This window comes from Acipenser ruthenus, chromosome 6 (genome assembly GCF_902713425.1).
Source record: "Acipenser ruthenus chromosome 6, fAciRut3.2 maternal haplotype, whole genome shotgun sequence".
NCBI classification, from domain to species: Eukaryota; Metazoa; Chordata; class Actinopteri; order Acipenseriformes; family Acipenseridae; genus Acipenser; species Acipenser ruthenus.
In genome coordinates this window covers 63,700,043-63,719,293 of record NC_081194.1, presented here as the reverse complement: position 1 = coordinate 63,719,293, position 19,251 = coordinate 63,700,043, and the positions used below count along the sequence as shown (strand labels likewise).

General features: G+C 34.2%; 1 protein-coding gene across 1 annotated transcript in view; it reads left to right on the top strand.

Moving 5' to 3' along the window:
• LOC117410621 (glutamate receptor ionotropic, kainate 2) overlaps positions 1 to 19,251 on the top strand; it is a gene marked incomplete in the record, with an annotated part of 207,397 nt that overhangs the window by 97,656 nt on the left and 90,490 nt on the right.

Here is a 19,251-nt window from a genome sequence, read left to right as displayed (position 1 = left end):
TAGAGTCATGCCTCCACAGTGATGGAAAATGCTCTTTATTTTCATTCACAATCAAACTCGTGCTGTTTTTATTTCCTTACACTGGTGCCTTTTGGAAAAAGGTTACATTGAGGTTTTTATGCCATTTTGACTGAGCCCCAGCTATGTTTTTAGTGCCTGTTGTAGGTTAGTTGTTATAATATTTTTTGAGGTCTTTAGGATTTTCAAAAAAAAGTTTTAATCCATACATAGCCAAGTTTTTCCTATCTCTTCAATGTTAAATATTATTGCATAATATCAAACACATAACAGCTAAAACATGCATACAGTGGTGCACTGATGCCTATACAGTAAGTATTGACACCCTCTAATAATTACAATATAATTCCCTTGTGTAGCAATGCATGTTGATTTTGAATTTCAAAAGCCTTGGTCCATAATCCATATAAGACATCCAAAGAAATCATACAAAATCATAAATATGGATAGCTACACTGAATGGATATTTATTCATGATCAAGATGTGTCTTTGCTATATACATATGTTGTTCATTTTCATGTTTGACTAACAGTAGAAAAAGTGAATTGTTATTTAGAGTTAAGCCTTTAAAAGTATATAGTCTGGTAACCAAGTTTTTGAAATCTCAAGCTGTCAATATAATAGGTCAAATTAACCTCCATGTGAAATTTGCAAAGTTTCAGTGTTTGGATTTCACAAACATTTTATCACTCGCAAGTCTGCGTGTGTATTTCAATACTGGTGTAACACAAACAGGACTTGAATGTAACTCGCACATGTGCTGTTTGTTGAGATGCAAGTGGGAAGTGAAAACAAACATGATCTTGGTAATAATGACAGGAGAAGCTTTTGGCAGCAGTGAAGACAGGAGCTACCATGCCCCTAACCATACTTATCAGGAGACTGCTATCCTGGTCAAGTTAGGAGGCACGGTTGACCTGAGTATGCATGATTTACAGAAAGACTAAAAAAAAAAAAAAGTAGTTTAAAAGAAAATATATATATATACAAATTGTGAAGGTTCATGTACCCCAACTGATAGCCAATGTACAATATGTTGGTTCTGACATCTGTGCTGACATATTGTATGAGCTTTAACAAAAAAAAGAAACTTCCATTGTGAACCAGTTTAGTTTTCACTTCATTTCTAAAACAATCTCTGTAAGAATGTGGGCCTTAGAGTCTATTTTTTTCAAAGATAAATTCCTCTAATAGTAGACCTAGATATGGTGATAATTGTCAGCATTATTTTTCTTTTCATTATCATCACCGCTGACCTAAAACGACCAGCCTGACAGAAATCCTTTATTTTCTACAAATTAAAGACATTTCCACTATTTTATAAGGTTAAATGTTTCATTAATGTAATCCTTAATAATTTAAACAGATGTAAAGACAAAATAAATGGCCGGTTTCTACAATAGTATTTATAGTTGTTCCTTTTCAAGGAAAATTAAACCAAAGACAGTTTGTACCTTGTTTGTCCCAGCAACTTCAAAACAGAGTTTCAGGGCAACTCAGTAAATGTAAAGGAGATGAACATATACAAGAATAACTGATGGAAATGTTTAACATGCCATCCGATAGCAGTGGTACAGAGGTATAGTACAGCTATGGCCAAAAGCTTTGCATCACCTAGAATTTCAGGATTGAGACAACTTTAAAAAAAAAATCTATTAACATAATTTAGATCTTTTATTTAACATAATGTAATCAAAGTAACTACAAAATGACATTGCAAACATCTACTGGAAGACAAAATAGTAGTATAGTATTTCCTGTTAGATTTTGAAATGTCACGCTTTGTTAAGTATATGGAAAACAACAAAGCGGTATCTAATTTAATATGTTAACATAACATTATTCAGCAGGTTTCATTTGACTTTATGAAGCAAAATGTGTTAATTCTGTAGGGTGATGCTAAACTGGCCATAGCTGTAGTCTTTTGCCAGCGTAACTGCAAAGCAGAAACAGGAAACTTCTAAAATAATGTTATCAGAAGGCACAATTTATCTATATAAATAAAGATGACCTCATGTGATTCAAATATGTGAACTGATATATTATAACATAGATTCTACTACAGTATAGGCAAGATTCTCAAATATATTTACTCCAAAATGTCATTAGTATGATATTTTCGCAAAGTAAAAACACACCTAATAAAGTTACCAAACCAAAAGAAAAAAACAACTTAGACATATTGGAGCTTGAGAGTAGTCTTGAGTTGTTTCTTATTCATTTTAGTAGATGGTGTTTTTGCCCCATCAGACGAAAATAATGTTTATGATTTGGAGTAAAACACTTTGAATATCTAGCCCTATGCGCCTACAGGTTTTATTGTATACACAGGTGTACTTTTTATAAGTAAGCCTTAATTGAGTTGCTGTTATGGTTTCTTTAATATATGAATGCACATCATTAAGGGGTATGCACTTATCGCAATAGTCGCAAACGAGTCGGAAGTCTTGGGTGAAATGTACTAAATAAGCACAATGCTATTTTGCAAATTTTTAGGGAATGATTTGCGTTAGCAGTTTCTTTGCGGTTCAAGCTTAGATGAATATGTATTTATCGGTGCTCCTACATGCATTCGCAAAAAGGGGGCAGAGAGAGTTCAAATGAGGGTTCGCAAATATTATAATGAGATGTATGAAAGCTGCCGGCAAACGCAACACTTACAATTGTATCAATTTGTTAAGAACCTTTGAAAACATGGTTTAAACAGTCGCAATTGTTGCTGGCATTTCCCAGGCCGCTTTTTCTGCCAGTTGTGCTCAATACATTTTTGAGGCGAACACCCAAGTACCTAATTTTCACGAAAGGCAGGATGTACTTACAAGCCTTGAAAAGACATTTCTAGTTTTCCCAATGTGTTGGAAGCAATAGACTGCACATAAGTGCCACCAACCCCTCCAGCTCATTCTGAGCATCTGTATAGGACCATGATCTATTGTGTGGTAATTGTCAAGGCTACTAAGTAGGCCAAGTTAAAAATAATAATAATCAAAAAAATATTTTAGTTTCAATTTTAAAATAATCTTTTATTCACATTGTACAACGCAACAGCATGATTTATTTTGTGTTACCAGTAGGCTAAAGTAAAAAAGTGTGCTAGGTATTAATTTGATTTTACTGCTGTACTGTATAGGCCTACTGTATATAAATAGTTTTTGTACGTGTGTGCGATTTTATTGTATTGTTTTTAAACCCGATACAAACATGTCCGGTTGAGTGAGGGGCTACTGTATGATTATAAATATAGCCCCGTGAAATTATTTTTATTTATTTTTTTATAATTTTTTGTTTTATTTTTCACAAATTTTATTTTTTTATTACAGATACACATTAATAAAACAACTGAAATAGATGTATATCAATAATAGTATAGTATACACATGTTTAAACTACATGCATATGTGTTTTTTTTTATTAAACATCTGTTTTTTTCAATCCCATCCCTGCACTGAAGCAGGGTGTCTACAATAAGCTTGAGGTTTCTCAGTATTTAAACACTAAGCAAAGCAGATTCATTCAAAACCAAAACAGCATTTGCTCCAGTGCAAGGATTGCACCACTTGAAATAAAACAAGAATTAGTATACTAATACGATTATAAGCAACAGGAATAAATGGCTAATGCTTAACGATGGGATCTTTCAGCTCCCATTCCAGCCGACAGTTGCATACATCCCCTCGTGCTCGCAGCATTGTTTAATTGTTATGCACAGTTTAGGCATTTTAGAAACAGATGTCTCTTCTCCTCCATTACAATATTAATTCCGAAACGACTCACTCCAAATTATACATTTGCGCAAGTGCTAGTCAGAGCTTCAGTTTCCCTTCAGACCGTGTCTATGGATAATGGCTGAGCCTTGACAACTACGATTGCAAGTATTTATTTAAAGTTTTTTGTATAAACCTCCCAATTTAAAAAAATGTCATTCTGTTTGCTTTATAATTAGTTTTTGTTCTATTTTGTTTTATACTTGCATTTCGTTTTATTTAATTTTATATGTTGCATTTCATGCTATTTCAAATTTGCAAAAAACACAGGGCTCTAATTATGAAGCTTTTTGGGAGTGAAGCTGGGGGCCCCACTATAGAATCTGAAACTGCCTTTCATTTTTTATTTATGACAGTATTAAAATAGGTAAAATGAAGATGGAACAGAATGCATTGTACAAATGACGTTTACATTTAACAAAAACAATGTTATTTTGATTCTTGCACCCTTGCATGCATAAACGTTATTCTTCGGGCACCCTCTGCTGCAGCAAACCACAACTCATCCCCTGCTATTTATTTGAACAATGTCGCACAACTATCGCAATATATAATGCTAGAGATCTAGCTAAGATGACACAACAAATAATTAAATTATTATATTGCGGCTCTCTTTAACATATTTTCTCTTGGTACATACGATAAAATGTTTACTTTGCTAATTGCTGTATGTTTGCACTGCGACTAGCCCATCTTAATATACTTACTACTAAATGCATTTACGAAGATGAGAATGAAAATTAACTTTTTGATTTGCAATAATGGCTGGCATGCTATTTGCTAACTGTTCACTTTTTTCATTATAAGTGACCTCATTGTTCGCCCCAAATCTGGCAGCCCACAGATCAATACCGCTCTTTTTTTTTTTTCTTTTTCATGTAAATTGAATTTATTAAAACATCTCTGTTTTAAAGAAAACAACTGAGATATGCATACCCCCTAAACAAAAAAAATCAAAAAAACACAGCTGCAAAATTCAGCTTAATGATCAATGTTCTCAAAACTCGATTGATGAAATCAACTTGGAAAAAATAAAACTATTGATTGGTTTTCTGGAAACTTAATATATAATGTTTAATGTTGTTTTTTTATTTTCATTATTTAATTTCCCTAAGGTATACTCATCCTGAGATATGCCAATACATTAAGTTTGCTGTCACTGATTCAAGCTGAGGTTTTAGGATTAGTAGGTTACAGATTGCTCTTTGTCTCAAAATTTAATTTCAGCTGAAATACTATATAATTGTTTAAGGCTTGGTTTTTGGTATAATAAAGGGCTATGGCCACTTTTATTTTATGTTGAAATGTATGTGTGTGTATATATAGGAACAGGTTTCAGAGAAGGTTGAACTGCAGTTTACAAATATGAAGGTTGATAAGAAGAAAAAATATTTAAGAAATTATATTAAATTAAAATCAAATGAAAAATAATGTACACAAAAAGTTAAAATGATTAAAAAATAATTTATTTCAGGATGTTTCGGGCAAAAGCCCTTCTTCAGCGGTGTAAAAAGAAAAGTAAAATTAAACACACTGCACTGTGTTTACTTCTCTTTCTATTTTTATTTTATTTTATTTTAATATTTTTTCTTCTTAAATACCTCCAATGTTTTGATTCAAGCACGTGCTCCCTTGAGAAAGATGTGTACAACATATCGAAACGTTGGCAGCTGGCTCTTTGAGCTAAAATATATTATTGTGTTTTATACATAATATCATCCTGCAAATGAGGAGGAAGTAAGAGGTGGACTGGAGTATTACACCATTTCCTGGAGGATGAGACAGGTGGATAATAAACTTAAGAGACTGACGGCATAGGGAGCTAAGTACAGTTCTCATCAAGACTTTATAATTGTATAGATAATGCAGTAGTTCCAACTGGTTTTAAGATAAAACTAAGCGTAAACCTGAAAACTAATGAAGCAGAAAGATTAAATATAATCAGATATTGAAAGAGACTTTGTTTAAGGTAATGCAGGAAGCTAAATTGACATGGGCAAGATGAACTAGAGAAATAAATAATGAAATAGAGATAGTTATAAATGACATAAATTGCATGTTCCCTCCATCAGAAATGAGACAGTTACTTCGTAAAGTAGAAAACCTTGAGCACAAAAAACTAGAACATTTGAACAACAAAAAGTTAATGAAATTACACAAATTAATAGGTCAACCGGGATTACAAAATAGAATAGGTCTAGAAAAAATTAAAATTTCAAATCATAACAAATCCGAGAATAAGGAAAACACTGTTGAAACACCTTCGATTAGATTGCTTGAGCAATGTGAGTATAATAGTTATGACAGCTACAACATAGTTCAAATAGAGAAGGATGGGAACTGTATCTTTAGATTTAGGTGTGGTTTTATATGGTTCGCAAAATGACCATCGAACAATTAGACAAAATGTAATAGAACTAATTGAAAGCAATGAAACACGATATGAAATGTACAGAGACTCAGTGACCCATATTGAAAAAATGAAATTAAGTGACAGCTGTAGACCTCCTAAATAGGCCCATACACCTATACATAGACTTAAAGAATAAGGATTGTTTTAAGTACGAAGGCACACTAGAAACTATTAAAAATAAGAACGATCCAATTGGTCTTTTATACAACAATAACCATTTCTCAGTTATTGTATTAAAAGACAATGAAACTGAAAGAACATTTGAATACTGTGGCATAATTAAGAAAGATAATCAAAATAAATCTAAAACAGTAACAATAAACCAGTTTAAAGTAAATAATAAAATGCAAAATAGAGAATTAAACATGAATAGGACAGACAATTCAAAACAGAAAGATAGGAGACCCAAAAATGGAAATGGTACCAAATATACTAAAGATAAGACAGAAGACATAGTATTTAATTTATCAAATAAAACTTTAACCACATCCGAAAAAGCAGTATTGAGTAAAGGACTTTATACCGACTAAAAAATACATCGATAAAGATAAACTGGCCACCGAATTAAAGGAGTGGGAGAGACACATGAGATTAGCAGAATATTTTTTCAATGAAAATATCTCAGATTCAGAGGGTAATTATGACCATGGTAATTATGAGCATGATGACGATATAAGTATAAGACCAGCAGATAAAGGTTAAAAGGTAAAAAATACATGCAGCCACATAATGCAAGAACAGGCCTAGCAAAATGAAATCCTAAAATGCACAAAGAAAATCACCCTATGCAAATGATAGTCAGCACGATTGATAATCCAACACACATAATAGCTGAAATAGCAGAAAAACAATTTAGGTCACACGTTGAGAAATTACCAAGCTATGTTAAGGATACAACACCATTTTTAAAAAGACTTGAATCACTAAAGCACAACCTTGCAGAGAATACAATTTTATTTTGCATGGATGTGAAATCCTTGTACCCAAGTGTCCCTCATAAAGAAACTTTAGAAGCTTGTCAAAAAGCACTAGATGATAGACTAGATAAATCAATACCAACAGCACAGGTGCTGAACATGATCAATGTAGTTTTAGAAAATAGTCATTTTACATTTGTTTTACATTTGAGAATTACAAACAAAATGATTGTTCAGCAATAGGATCTAAATTAGGAATGCATTTTGCCAGTACATACATGGGGTAATGTGAAGAACACTACTTAGAAAATCGGAAAGAGAACCTTTAGAATACATTCGGTTTGTAGATGATATTTTTGGCGTTTGGAGACATGGAGAAGAATCTCTTTTCCAGTTTTATAAAATGGCAAATTAAATACACAGTAATATTAAGGTGGACCTTTGATGGACAAGAAAAGAAATATAATTTTTAGATAGTAAAACTTGAAGGTTCAATTGAGACTGACCTCTTCTGTAAACCTACTGACATGCACCAGTATTTGCACATCCTCTGCACATCCAATACACACTAAAAGGGTGTCCCAAAGGGTCTAGAAATAAGAATACGAAGAATATGCTCAAAAGAAAGTGACTATGTAAAACAAAGAAATGTATTAAAAACAAATCTTTAAAAAAGAGGATACAAAGAAAGAATTTTAGAGACGTAGTTAAGAAAAATGGATAAACTAAAAAGAGATGATCTACTAGATTATAAAAATAGAGAGAGTCCCATTAGTAATGACTTATTCTAAACTTTTGCTTAATATTTCTAAGATAATTTGGAAACACTTGCGGATTCTACATAATTCAGAAAAATTTGAAAAAGTATTTAAGCCCCAGTTGTAGCATTCAAAAGAGAAGCTAATTTAGGAGATATTTTACTTCACAGTAAACATAAAATAATGATTGACAGAAATATAGTGAAACATAAGAACAACACATATCCACTAAAAAGTAATACCAACTGCAAAAATAGCAATGTTGTTTATGGAATAGCCTGTGAAAAATGTGATGAAATAAAATATGTTTTAGAGACTGGAACAACTTTATATAAAATAATTCAGAACCACCTTTCATAAATTAGAAATAAAAATAATGAATGAACCAATGAAGCATGATAATATAAAATAAAGTTTATATAAAATAATGTTAATTAGAATTAATACAGATTTAAAGATAGAGGTAAAAATGATGTCAAAATATATAGAACACCAATGCATCATGTAAGAATAAATCATGGATTTGAATATAAACAATAACAAGCAGTTGTCATGCCTTCAAAAACCAGTAAATACCTCCAATGTTTTGATTCAAACACATGCTCCGTTGCGAAAGATATGTACAACATATCGAAACGTTGGGCAGGTGGCTCTATAAATAATACTACTGCTCAAGTTAAAAACAAAAACAGTTTAGTCCACACCACAAAACCACAATGTGACACAACTGTCTGAGAAGCCCAAGACTTAATAAGATGGGTGTTCAGATCATGAATGAGATGTGCTAGCAAAACTGCAAAAGGGAAGCTCTCAAGACACCAGTCTCCATGCTTGCAGCTCGTGGCATTTCCCCTCAAATTCACAATAAAAGAACATGTCATAAATATGATATTTCTATGGCTACATTTCTATTAGCAAACATGCATATGATAACTACAGTCACTTCTAAAATACATGGAACACATTTATTTGCGTAAGCTGAGTGGCTAAACATTAGGAGGTTTCATGTATTTATTGGCTAGGTGTTGACATTTTATTGTGATTCTTTGAAATAGTAAAGTGCATGCACTATTAGGAAATGTTATATTTGAATAGATCCCTCTGCTTGTTAAATTGATGCCTACACTAAAGATTGTAAAGATATGTGTCCGCAGATAACCTGACAAATCATACATTAAGTAGCCAAATTTAGATAGATATGACGCAAGGGATAAACAACAATATTAAAATCAATAAAATAACTATCTTTTAAGGTCATATTAAATACATATATACTAGTAGAAATATTATTCTAAGGCATCATGTTTGACAGCAGGTAATGAGATCCATAGGAAAGTATGTTGGCAAAACCAGAGCAAGTTAGCGATTGGATGCCAGATGAAACTGACAAACCAGGGACTTAATAAAGGACAATTCAAAATGTTTCTCACTTCTCTTTTAAAAACATGAAGGACTTAAACTAAAGTGGTGATCATGTTCATTGTTTAGCTTTTGAAGTCCCATGAAAAAAAAAAAATATAAGAAAATGTAATTTTACATTTTTAGGTGAGTTGCCAAGTTGTTTCCAAATTAGGGAGATTTGACATATAAGCACATAAAAAAAAAAAAAAAAAAAAAAAAAACTTGTGTCAGGAAAGATTCTTATCATGGACTGCAAATTATTCATTTTAGACTTATACTGATATGATGACCTTTATTCATTGGTCCTTATGGCAGCAATAATTCCACAGTGATAGCAGACCTAAATAAATCATTTTTTATCCAATAATGATATTTCATGTAAGATAGGACATTGCATTTATAAAAGTGTTCCACAGATGTTCCCCATTCATTCACTTCAGCAGGTTTGTAGGAACTGTATTTTGAACCCATGCTTCTCATGCATAAAAGTATAATGTATATTTGGGAAATTGTAAAAATAAATACTGGGCAGATTTATGTCCATGAAACAACAAGTCGGAGCCTCACTTTGTTCTGATGACATGATCCCGTCACTTCTATTGCTGCGTCGTCTGTGTTATTGTTAATGTCATCGGCAGGTAACATCAGACACAATGGACAGATCAAATCTGTTACACAGGAGGCTGTGTGGTCCGGTGGTTAAAGAAAAGGGCTTGTAACCAGGAGGTCCCCGGTTCAAATCCACTCACTGACTTACTGTGTGACCCTGAGCAAGTCACTTAACCTCCTTGTGCTACGTCTTTTGGGTGAGACGTTGTTGTAAATGACTCTGCAGCTGATGCATAGTTCACACACCCTAGTCTCTGTAAGTCGCCTTGGATAAAGGTGTCTGCTAAATAAACAAATAATAATAATACAAAATTAATGTAATATAATCTCTGGGGGTGCTTGTAAATAAACTGTTCTGTCTCAAATGTTCTACTGTATTCTGGGGAGTGGAAAACGGTCCACGCTATTACAATTATGTCATTTTTTTCTTTCTGTCTTTCCATAATACAAATGCACTTACGCCCCTGTGTGGTGTATTTAAGAACACTGAACCCCAGACCTACAGTATTTGATTTCTCTAATGAGTTGTACGATTATGTATTCCCCGTCAACTTGCGTTTATTTACAGATCTATTAAATTTCACAAGCCTCAGCTATAATACTAACCCATGTTTTTAGTTAATAAGTGCACTGACTTTGAAGGTGGAGAATACCATCTGTATGGTGGTGGTGAGGATCACACAATCTTTATGGTCTCTTTGGTGTTTATTGTAACTACAGAATCTCATAAATTCATGTCTGTTGAATGTTTTTTACACCAGATATTCAATTTTAACTGGGGTATAGCAGGTTCCTTCCTCACATGTTAGTTTGCCACTAGACATGTTTTGGTCAAAATGGCATTTGAAGAGAGAAACTTTTCTAAAATTCTTCTTTTGAAGTAATAATTTTCTGCCCCTTTTTCTGTTTAGATATTTACATAACCAGCTCATGGACCTTACCATGATGTGCTGTGTAGGTGTTTAACTAAACCAAATGAATCATGGAACGTTCAGTTATTATCTATCCATCACACTAAAGAAGAAAATACCAAGACCCAGATTTGTGCTTTTTATTATTTCTGTTATGTAAACTAGTTATGTTACACCCACAAGTGTACACTGTCACAGCATATTTTGAAGCACTTAAAGTGATCTTGCTGACATTCTTAAGCACGGTTGTATAATAAATAGGTTATGTGCAGTATACTATTAGTATGTATTAGTGTATTACATAAAAAAGAGATCCTGGTGCCTGTTACAGCAACCACCAATAGAAATAAGAGAGAAACCTAGTCAACAATCATAACGTCCCTTTGGGTTTCAGCTATCATATTATACAGTATATGCTGCACAATCTCATTTACAAAGTAGTCCACCATTAATTATATTTAACTAATTACTCAGGGTTGCATTGAGATTGGAAATCAGTAAACAGTGCATTTTATTGCTAAACATTAAATCATTATTTACCTTTATAATAATCTTTCAGTTTTTTAAAGCTAGAGGTAATAGTGCCCTCTAATTGAGTTTTTGATTGGTTGATGGGAGTTCTGAACTTTTTAATCAACAAATACAGGTACCAGTGCATGGAAAGTCAGTCTACCCTCGGAGGTCCATTTAAGTTACACTGTGTGTTGCAATGTCTAGTATTTGATCCTGTATTATAGACCAACTCAAGAGAAAATCTTTTGTCCCTAAATTACAAAACTAAACATTACAACTGAAAAAGCCCTATCCACATTAAGGTGATAAGGCAGACCTGTTATGTACAATGACATTACACCAAAGAGTTACTTGAGTTAGTACAGATGAAGTATGTGTCTGTCTGAGGCTGCTAAAAGGTAGTAGGCCTTGATAACTTTATGTGACTTATCTAGTACTATGCTTTACTCCAATGCCTAAATGCCATATCTAAAATTCAGTCAAGCTTGATAGCTAAAAAGGAAACAAAATGACATATATTCTGAAATCATGTATGAATGCCTTGCTTTGTGAAGGACAGTAGTTTTGCTGCTGAGGACATATTTCTTGAAAACAAACTGGTGTATAGTTTATGATTGATTTATGTATTTGGCATAATTAGAAGGAAGGTGTTCTCATCATTGTTGCAAGAAGGAACGTGTTCTGAATCTGCCAGCCTGGTTACCATGCTTGTCTGGCTTTTCGTGGACTGCATATGTCTAAATGCTGGCAACTATTTCATTTTGAATGGTTCATTAAAACAGGCTGTTTAGCATTAAAGCATGTATCTGCATTCATAAATATGGATTTTAATTAGACATGTGGCTGGTAATGGCTTGAACTGTTGAAATGCTAAGCATTTTGGGGGGGTTTAATAATTCACCAGTCATATGCTGACAATGTAGTTTATTGCTGCTTTTTGAGAAAGAGAGCAGCGTTCAACAAAACATGTTAATGCCTACCTATATTACATTGAAGACATAGTAGAACCAGCAAAACCCAATTCAGTCTGGACCTAATACAAGCTTGGTCCTTCCAGTCTTCCAAACCTACATTAAACACAGACATCCCTTATTGTCAAAGGTGTTAGAATGTTAAGATTATAATCAATGCCTCATAACTAATACAAGTTATCGTATTAGACCAATGAGAAAAAAGAAGAACTTGGAATTTAATTTAAAACCATCTGAACTCGGGGCTATGCGTGGATTGACACTGGGGAATCCTCAGCAGGATTAAAAGGGGTTTTATGAAAAATCCATTTGTATGATAATCACCAGCTCTGCAGAAGAAGTCACTGCAAATGCTAAACAACCCAGTGAAATTGTATACTATCCATTTGCATGGTAGGTCACAAGTTCAAATCCCAACCATGCCTGTCATCCTGAAATCTAAATACGTCCTTGTGATGCCAGAGGGTTTCTGGATCTGGATAGAGCTCAGCAGGCTCTCTTCCCCTTCAGCAATGGGGTTGGGAATGGTTCTCTAGAGAACAAGTGAGAATTGGGGGAAAAAAAGAAATAAAACACACTTCCATTGTCATGATCACAGAGATCTGTTATCTTGTAGTTTAAGAGAGCACTGAAGAGTATCTCCTAAATGAACAGTGTGTGGGCTTTAGCTGTAGCAAGCTGGGAAAGAGAGAATTAACTGAGCCAGCTTTTGCCTAATTAGAAGGTGTTCAACTGTATTAGCCAAAATAGCTGAATTTGTTCAAGTAACATTTTATTCTGTTGAAAGCAGTTCATAGAATAAACAGGTATTGTTTGTTGCAAATAAAGTCCTCCCTCTGAAACTCATTAGAAGGCAGGAGCTTTAGTATCTACCCACGCCCCTTTATTTGTTTACTGTAAAGTTGTTTGGTAGTAATCTTTACAAAACGATTCCATAAATATTCCTGTAATACACCAATTAGAGAAATATCTGCTTGCAAGCCTTGCTTTCAGATGGTGTTGCAATTCCTTGGCCATTCTCCCACCCCTTCAATGGCTTGTTTCCAGTCATTAACCAATCAGCAGCTGCTCCAAATTTGCCTTTAACAGCAGGGGTTTTAAGTGAATGAGTTAAGGTTTCCTTTTTTGCCAAGTGTTTCATTAGAGAAGAATATTCATGTTGAAATGTGAAGGTCTTGTAGGTCAAAGTGTTTTACGTCAGTGACAGATTGCTGCTAGATTTTCAGGAGTGCACAAGCACTTTATTTTACCAGAAATTATTCACACACGGTTCAGTTACATGTAAACATTTGCTAGTTTTATATAAGAAGCTAGAACTGAGATTTAAAGAGTAAGCAGTGAGGTTCCGAAAAATATAGCGTTGTACGTCCCCATGTGTTGCTACAAATTTTAAATAACATACCTGTAATTTCTCTTTTCATTGTTAACATCCTGACAATGTTTCACATTTATAATGTTTTAAAAGTCTGTTTCAAGGCTCTTTTCAAAATGTCTGCTCTAGTGCACTGGGGTTTGAGATCTGTCCTTTCGCTGCAGGAAGAGCGATTAAAAAAAAAAAAAAAAACATAAATAATAAATAAAAAAATAAATAAAACATTGCAACAAGTGCTGTGGCTTTTCTGTTCCGTACCACATCATGGATTGTTATTGTGGTGTAACCTGTTTGACAGTGTGAGCAATAATCCTTACACTATCCGTGCACTAGAGCAGACATTTTGAAAAAAGCTTTGAAACAGACTTTAAAGTTATAAGTGTAAAAAGATGTCAGGATGTTAACAATGAAAAGAAAAATTACAGCTACGTTATTTAAACAGCTGTAGCAAAACGTGGGGACGCGTAACACTATTTTTTGGAAACCCGCTTTTGCTGGTCAGGGTGGGTGTTTGGTGGAACGAGAGCACAGAGAAGGAAAACGAAAGTAGTAAGAAAAGTAAATAATTGCTATGCGTGCTGGAAGCACCAGCACAGTGCTTGTTTGGGTGGCGGTATAGTTTTGTTTGTGTTCGAGATTTGTTTTTGTATGAACTTTTATTTTGTTCTGTGAGCAGTGTTTTTGTCTGTCTGTTTGATTTATTTAGTACCTGTGTGTGTCTCTGTCAGCTTCCTGGTCTGTGGACATCACCACTAAGCCATCCTGCCAGTCATACATAAATCTATTATTCCAGAGTTGACTTTCAAGCATGTCTAGAAGTAAGAGAACACTAACTTTAATAAGCATACAACAGTGAAATGTAATTTATTAAATCTTTTTTTGCAAAATGGGGTGTTGGATGTGAGAACGACTGTGAATTTAGGCAAAATGGTTTCAAGATAATATATTTTATTAGCTGACATAGGGGAGAAGCAGCTTTTAAACCATTTAGCTTTAATTTCATTCAGTGACATAATTGTCTTTAATGAGAAGTTTACAGGTAGAAATGGACATGTTGGTAAATTGCATATTAATGTATCTGTCAGTAACCCTTTTTGTCTTACATTTGTAAAGGCTGAGGCACAGGAGTGTTGCTTATTTCCCTGGGAAAAATAAATACGTGTTTTTTTTTTGCTCTGGTAATTCATTTTTTTACAGTTAGGGTTTTAAGGAAAAGCAGGTAAGATACAAATGGAACAGGACATACTGTTGAGGCTACACCACGTATTTGATTTTGTAATTATTATCTGAGAGACCTCAAATTATTCCTACATAATAAAGAAAGAGTGAGCCTCTATCATATCACAAATGTTGTGGTAAAAAATGAAAGGGGCTAGACTCAGTATTAATTAAATACTGTAGAGGGAGGGCCAATAAGGTATTGCCATATTACATACATACAGTAGTTTAGGCCACCAACTGACACTAATAAAGTAAGTATGTACACCAGTGCTGCCTACTGGACATTTACAGCTAAACCTGTCTCCAAAACTGGACTGTCCTTAGCAATTGTATAAGTAGAAACAATCAAATGTAATGTGATATTTGATGTAGTACTACATCTGTAAAAGTAAGTTATCAAACTCTTGAAACACACAATGAAAACCAAGTCGTCGACGAGTTAACAGTTTGAAATGGAAGATCTCCATTAAGTGTTTAAATCCCTTTATTCACTATGGCTAGAAGGTCTGTTTACTAAAAATAGAACATTGGTTTGTGCCAGCAGAGAACCTGTGATTCTCTTTATCTGGGCTTTACTTGAGAGCACCAATAAATAGATTTCTGTTTCTGCTCATGCGCAACAGACAAGCCATTGTTATTCCTGACTGCATCGTCACTAAAATACTTCACAGTGTTATCAGTGATGTATGGGGTGCCATGTGGTGATGGTACATGGAGCATTTAAACAGGTTTTAGCATTATCAATAGCAGTAACCAAATCTGGTCCACTCCACTTATAACGGACTCCAAGGGACAATGGAAATCAGTGCTTTATAAACGAAGTACGTAATAAACATAATTCGAAATGCTGTATGTAACTGTGAACACAAGTACCTTCAATATAAATACAAGAAAGCTTAACTGACAAAGAATGGGAGTTTATTATTTATGCAAAACATGCCCCTTTGGGCCATACGAATGTATATTTTCGCTAAATGTAATTAAAATTGTATACGTTTTAAACTGTACCATAGCTGTGCCAACAAAAACATACATCTGACATCACAAATCCCAGCGTGACTGTCATTTACTGTCCCTCATGTACCTTATTTGTGCAAAAGACCTGCATGTGGAACATGAAAACTGCACGTATTAAACACAAAAGTCATGTCTATAGAACAGGATAACTGTATGTATTAAACGGTATATATGATATAAACGAGTCCGTTTTAACCAGAGTAATTCCCCATTAAAACCCATGTTGTTTGGCAGGGACATGCCTCCTCAATACAGTGTGAATGGAACTCTGTTCTGACAGGATCACTTATAAGTGGAGTGCACCTGTACTATAATTTTAGTTTAATGTAAGGCACATTTTGTAGTATCGCCATACCTTTTAATACTCGATCATCAAAAGTAATTACTCCTCTGAAGGTAATGGGCGGAGCAACTACTCTGGGGGTTTGGTACAGATCTACAGTAGAGACTGTAACACCACATGCAGAGCTAAATGTTACTATCTATGGATAGATTAGGAGAAATAAGCAGTGAAAAAGAGGAAACATCTTGTTTATCCTGATCTCCTTGTTGAAGAAGGAATTATATACTTAGAGAGATGAGCAAGGAAATTCAACTTGTTTGAGTACTAAAAAGAAACTTCCAATAAAATTATTATAACAGAAGACATTCAGAAATAATTCTTATTGAAATGTTCATCTTGTCTAATCATTTGTATATGTTTATTGTTTGCCCTACTGCTGTAACTTGTAAAATACAACCTTTGTGTGAAATATCTTATTTACACATTGTTTAATTAACATATGGAGTTCTGGGTTCCATAATGTGAGGGGGTAGGAGTGAAAACACAAAAACACTTGTTGTGGCAGTCAAGCTGGGTTTATTGATTAAGCAGGAGTCCAAGATCACGCATTGTCAGTCTAAGTCTTCCACTTAACATCCAATCTCCGTCACCCTCCTACCAGCCCTCTCTGTATCTCTCTCTGACTGAAACAGCACTGAACAGCAAAGGGGCGGTACAAGGTAAAAAGGATGTACGTATAAACGTAATTATGCTACTATGAGTTCATACAGAAAAGACATGTACATTGCAACACAGCATACTGTATATGAGTTCATTACAAACAGCATCACTGAAGAAGTGTAAATTCAATTGAAATAAATACTGCTCCAGAGTGTTGTGTTTATAATTTCCTTGAATGCTAAGGTTAAACTAATTGGGCTGTACTGGAAACATTGCTACTTCAGATGCACCAGTGAGTACCAGAAGTATTTAATGTTACAGTAGTTAATAATTTTGATAGTTACTGTACCCACCCCTTACATTTATGCAAATGAGTGAATGAAACCATGGGGCAAAAAATAGTTTAAATATTTGTTTTTACTGTAAAACATGTGCTCTGTTTCCTAAAAATGTACTGGTTCCATCTGTTGCTGCCCTCATCTGTAACACTTACATGTCTGTGCTTTTACTCAAAGTACCTGCAGCGCCATAGAAAAGAGGAAAGACATCATGAATCTGTGTCTGTTTTAGGTACCAGGCGAAATCTTACCAGTTACAGCAGATACTAACCGAGTTACTGGAATCTTTGCTAAAGCTTCAATTTCTGCTATGTGTAATTCCCCAAATTGTACAAAATACACATTCATCTGTAAAATCATTGATCAGGGTACACATATGAGTTTGTGAAATGAATAAATAGATATAAAATAATTTACACTCCTAAGCTCTGTTGTGCCAAATAAGCCCATTCATGCTTGTTCTATTAAACAGAATGCAAATGTGTTTGTAAGTAGATAGAATTTCCTGTTCCTTGCACTGTACTTGCTAGTGCCAATGAGCAACCACCTGCTGCCAAAGGCATTTTTTTTTTAACACATTGCTCTGTCTCGTATCATTCCAGCCTTTGGCTGGCATTTTCAATTTTGTCACTTGAATGACAGGCCAGAGTTTTGCAGAAGTGATTAACAGCTTTGTTCCTGGGCTGCGGAATGACTGACAGGCATAACATTGTGTAAACATGGCTCACAGCACATTTACTGATGCAGACAGGCTAAAAGTGCCTGAATGTTCCACAGTGCACTCACCTTTCCCCCAAAATCCCCAAACCTGAAATGTAATGGTTCTTTTGTTTGCTTGTTCCTTTCCATTTAAGGTTAAATTGTTTGCCATTTTCCCTTTGCTATTATTGGCTTTTTTTTTACGTAAACTATTAATTATGAACCCTTGCTTTCAATTTAATTGATGATATGCTGTCTTTCTGATGCTGTGTGTTGCTAGATGGTAGTAAAGAAAAGGAGTCCAAAGCTGTTAGTCCTCAGCGTAATGGTGGCTCTTTCAGTTTGGGAGGAGTAATTAATGACTTTCATTACTGGATTATCTCTCCCAGTGAAGAGCCTCTGCAGGGAAGATATTTTGCAGGGACCCACTACAAACAGTGTGACTTGAAACAGTACTGAAATATAAAATCGCATGAACCCTTTTTTTCTCTCAGAGGATATTTTTCTACCTTATTATCAATGTGCACTTTTATCTCCTCTTCAAAGGAGCCAGCAAAGTGACACTGCCTTTATGCAACATGTGTTTATATATATATATATATATATATATATATATATATATATATATATATATATATATATAATATTGTTTTCTCTGTAAACATCGTAACCAGTATCCAAGTAGCATTAGCACTCTGGTAAATGCAGTGCACCAATGCATTCACGTGCATGTAATCTCTTTCTAACAACTGGTCTACATTTTAAAGACTAAAACCATATCCGGACAGTTTTTTCCTTTGTGTTCACTTTGAGTGCTGTACACCATGGTACCTATTAAGGGGGCATTCAAATGTAATTCAGTATTCCTGATTACCAATAACAATGAGAAACACATTGGTAGACTATGCTATAGTGCTACATTTTCAGACCTGGGTAAAAAGCTTTTAATATTTACATCAGAATATAACAAAATACAAAGCACCCTATATACTCATTGTACTGCTGTGAGAAGACATTGCTTAATTAATTTAGTAAGGTAACATATTATGTTCTAGAATAACACTTTCTCTAATTATCCCTTTTTATACTTTCCTTTAACTCTTAAGGTACATCATTCATATTGCATGACCCTTAACCTGGTTTTGAGCCATACTTAATAAAGAAAAGTAGGAAATCAAGTTGATTATCTTAGTGTTGCATATATTTTATACATGTATACATTTCCTCAACTGCTGTGCTACGCCAAGATATTTTACACTTGGGAGCAGCTTGCATAATGACTACCGCTGACTGTATAGCACTGACTTCTATGGCCCCCTTGGGTGTGCTTTTAATATTACAAACAAGCCTTCATACAGTTGTTTTCAGTGTTTTACAATCATTCT